The sequence below is a fragment of the Pinus tabuliformis genome, chromosome 8, assembly GCF_031772625.1.
Source record: "Pinus tabuliformis cultivar Carrire ecotype Pingquan chromosome 8, CPIR1, whole genome shotgun sequence".
In the NCBI taxonomy this organism is placed as follows: domain Eukaryota; kingdom Viridiplantae; phylum Streptophyta; class Pinopsida; order Pinales; family Pinaceae; genus Pinus; species Pinus tabuliformis.
In genome coordinates this window covers 1,013,306,540-1,013,311,121 of record NC_142294.1, presented here as the reverse complement: position 1 = coordinate 1,013,311,121, position 4,582 = coordinate 1,013,306,540, and the positions used below count along the sequence as shown (strand labels likewise).

Here is a 4,582-nt window from a genome sequence, read left to right as displayed (position 1 = left end):
AACAATTTAAAATGTTTTTGAAAAAATTTAGAACATTTAAAAAAAAAATTAAAATAGTTCAAAATAATTTAAAAACACTTTAAAATGTTTTAAAAACAATTTTAAATTCTTTTAAAATGCTTTAACAACAATTAAAAAGCTTTAAAGTGCTTTAAAATGCTTTCAAAACAATTCAAAATGCCTTAAAAACCATTTACAATGATTTAAAAACTATTTAAAATACTTCAAAAATAATTTAAAATGCTTTAAGAACAATATTAAATGATTTTAAAATGTTTTAAAAATAGTTTACAATGATTTAAAAACAATTTAAAATACTTTAAAAATAATTTACATTGATTTAAAAACAATTTTAAATGATTTTAAAATGTTTCAAAAACATTTTAAAATATTTTAAGAATAAGTTTAAGTGCTTTAACAACAATTGGAAATGCTTCAAACCCGTTTTAAAATGTTTTAAAAATAATTTAAAAAACTTTAAAGTACTTTAAAATGTTAAAAATAAATAAATTAAACACTTTAAAAACAACTTAAAATGGTTTAAAAATAATTTAAAATGTTTTGAAACAATTTAGAACATTTTAAAAACAATTTAAAATAGTTTAAAATAAAAGCTTTAAAATGCTTTAAAAATAATTTAAATTGATTTAAGAACAATTTTAAATTATTTTAAAATGTTTCAAAAACATTTTAAAATGTTTTAAAAATAAGTTTAAGTGCTTTAACAACAATTGAAAATGATTTAAAACCATTTTAAAATGATTTAAAAACAATTTAAAAAGCTTTAAAGTACTTTAAAATGTTTTAAAAACAATTTTAAACGCTTTAAAAACAATTTAAATTGCTTTAAAAACAATTTAAAATGTTTCTGAAACAATTTAAAATGTTTTTTAAACAATTTAAAACACTGTAAAATGTTTTAAAAACAATTATAAATTCTTTTAAAATGTTTTAACAACAATTTAAGAAGCTTTAAAGTACTCTAAAATGATTTTAAACTGCTTTCAAAACAATTTAAAATGCTTTAAAAATAGTTTACAATGCTTTAAAAACAATTCAAAATACTTCAAAAATAATTGAAATTGATTTAAGAAGAATTCTAAATCATTTTAAAATCTTATAAAATGTTTCAAAAACATTTAAAATGTTTTAAAAATAAGTGCAAGTGCTTTAATAACAATTGAAAATGCTTTAAAACCGTTTTAAAATGTTTTATAAACAATTTAAAATGCTTTAAAGTACTTTAAAATGTTTTAAAAACAATTTTAAACGCTTTAAAAACAATTTAAAATGCTTTAAAAACAATTTGAAATGTTTTTGAAGCAATTTAGAAAGTTTTAAAAACAATTTAAAATAGTTCAAAATAGCTTAAAAACTCTTTAAAATGTTTTAAAAACAATTTTAAATTCTTTTAAAATGCTTTAACAATAATTTAAAAAGATTTAAAGTACTTTAAAATGTTTTTAAAATGCTTTCAAAAAAATTTAAAATGCTTTAAAAACCATTTACAATGCTTTAAAAACTATTTAAAATACTTCAAAAATAATTTAAATTGCTTTAAAAACAATTTTAAATGATTTTAAAATGCTTTAAAAATAGTTTACAATGCTTTAGAAACAATATAAAATACTTTAAAAATAATTTAAATTGATTTAAGAACAATTTTAAATGATTTTAAAATGTTTCAAAAACATTTTAAATGATTTTAAAATGTTTCAAAAACATTTTAAAATGTTTTAAAAATAAGTTTAAGTGCTTTAACAACAATTGAAAATGCTTTAAAACAGTTTTAAAATGTTTTAAAAACAATTTAAAGAGCTTTAAAGTACTTTAAAATGTTTTTAAAATGCTTTCAAAACAATTTAAAATGCTTTGAAAACGATTTAAATTCTTTAAAAACAATTTAAAATGCTTTAAAAACAATTTAAAATATTTTTGAAACAATTTAGAAAGTTTTAAAAACACTTTAAAATAGTTCAAAATAATTTAAAAACAATTTAAAACACTTTAAAATGTTTTAAAAACAATTTTAAATTCTTTTAAAATGCTTTAACAACAATTTAAAAATATTTAAAGTACTTTAAAATGTTTTTAAAATGCTTTCAAAACAGTTTAAAATGCTTTCAAAACAATTTAAAATGATTTGAAAAAGCCATCGGGTTTCAGAGCAGAAAACCCTGATCATCTATCAAACAATGGCGGCAGTGGATTCTGTCCAGTGCTTCGGCCGAAAGAAGACGGTCGTTGCTATTACACACTGCAAGCAAGGGTGAGGTTTGATTAAGATCAATGGACGCCCTATTGAGCTAATCGAGCCGAAGATTCTCCGCTACAAGGCTTTCGAACCCATTCTTCTGCTGGGCCGCCACCGCTTCGCCGGCGTCGATATGAGAATCAGGGTAAAAGGTGGAGGACACACATTGCAGATCTATGCTATTCGACAGAGCATAGCCAAGGCCCTGGTCGCCTTCTACCAAAAATACGTAGATGAGCAGTCAAAGCAGGAGATCAAAGATATTCTCGTCAGGTACGACAGGACTCTGCTCGTGGCCGATCCCAGGTGTTGCGAGCCCAAGAAGTTTGGAGGTCTTGGAAATGGGTATCACCCCACTGAAACTACGGCAAGGTCAATCTCGTTTTTTCCATATCCTTCATACACACCCGATCTAGTCCAAGATGCGTTTGCAGGGTCACTGCACAGATCTAGATTGGGCGTCCTGACCATGGATGGCAGTCAGCTGCTCAGATCTGTCATTGAACCAACAGATCAGAAGCCCAGAAGAACAAGAAGCCTTAAAAAAACCCCGCTCTGTGGGCATGCAACCGTTAGGCGGTAACCTCAGACGGGCACAAATCTGAAGCAGCTTCCTCTCTTGAACCAGCCAGATCTACCTGAAGAAACACATGCATTTCAGATCCAAGTCAATCTCTCGGGCAAAACAACAATGCAATGGGTACGCGCGACAGATCTCGTGCAGGATCTTTTGCAAAAACTTGAACACTGGCTAGGGATCCCCTCCTCTTACTTCAGACTACTATATAAGGGTAAGAAACTTATGAATCCCCTTCCTCTCTCCTCTTACAGTATTCATAAGGATGCTTCTATTGTGGCTACCTTTCGTTTAAGAGGTGGTTCTTTTAGGCAGACCTCCTCTGCCCCTTCTTTCTCTTATAAAGATGCAGTCTGCAAAGACACTGCCCAACCGCAGCCTTCTGTGAAAGTAGCCCAACCATCTGGGGCTCCAAAGCCATTTTTGGTAGATAAATGAGAGGAAATTCCTTCCATCAATCTCTCTCATCCTGGGATTGAAAATCGCTATCAGCTTCTTGCAGAATCCGCACTCATATGCAGATTTAATGGGATCTGGCCTCGCACATCATATCTATACCAATGGATCCATACCAATTGGACTAAAAAAAGCAAGATCTACTTATGTTCAAAAGGATTCTTCATTGTGGCTTTTGACTTAAATGAAGATTACCAGAAGGCCTTAACGGGAGGCCCTTGGTTCTGGGGCTCGGCTGGGATTTTTCTCACCCCCTGGTTTCCAGACTTCGACCCTTCTACAGTTGTCATCACCAAGATTCCCATTTGGGTCAGGCTTCTGAATCTTCCGGCGCATCTATGGCATGTCTCTGTCTTCTTAGCCATTGCAGACACCTTAGGCCGCTACCTGTCTACAAATTCTTCACAGAAGGAAAATGGACTCTACACCTACGGTAGATTTTGTGCAGAAATAGATATCAGCAAAGGACTGCCGGATCAGATTAATCTCAAGTATGGAGATTTCCACTGGACTCAAACCTTGGATTATGAGAATACAGCATTTCGTTGCCACCATTGTCATCAAACGGGGCACCTCTAGAGTTCTTGTACCCAGTTCCTCGACAAAAATAAGAATCTGAATCGCAAACCCAAATCTAAAGCTGGAATCCATGGGTGCCTCCCCCTCCTGTGGACGAGATAGATTCCTCTAGTTCGGATGAGGAGGAAAATGTAGCAGATGGGCAGAATGTTGAGATTTCGATGGACGCTCCCTTGGTTGATCCGACAAACCCCTCCGCCTCTCAGATCTCTCATAAACGCTCTCATTTATCTTCATCCTCAGACTCTGATAAGGATATTCCGCCGCCAGGGCAGAATAGTCTACAACTTGTCACGGCTCAGCCAAACTCCTCTGGATGGGTCAAAGTATGCAAGACAAAAGGCAAAAAATGTCGTGTGGCAGTAACTGCCCTCTCAGGGTATATCTATCTGCCTAGTTCTAGCTTTTTTTATTCCCGTGTTTTCTATAACCCTCTCCTTGTTAGTCTCTATGGAGCGAGGTGGATAGCCTTTCACCTTTGGCTCCCTTGCTTTTCTGCTTCGCTTGCATGCAAGCTTGACTGTACTATACTTTTCTCATCTTAATAGAATTAATATTTATTTAAAAAAAAAAAAATTAAAATGATTTTAAAATTCTTTAAAAATAGTTTGCAATGCTTTAAAAACAATTTAGAAAACTTTAAAAATAATTTAGATTTATTTAAGAACAATTTTAAATGATTTTAAAATGTTTTAAAATATTTCAAAAACATTTTA

General features: G+C 30.7%; 1 pseudogene; it reads left to right on the top strand.

Moving 5' to 3' along the window:
- Positions 1-2,183: 2,183 nt before the first annotated feature.
- On the top strand, positions 2,184-2,837 carry LOC149238834 (small ribosomal subunit protein uS9-like; annotated as a pseudogene).
- The last annotated feature ends 1,745 nt before the right edge of the window (positions 2,838-4,582 follow it).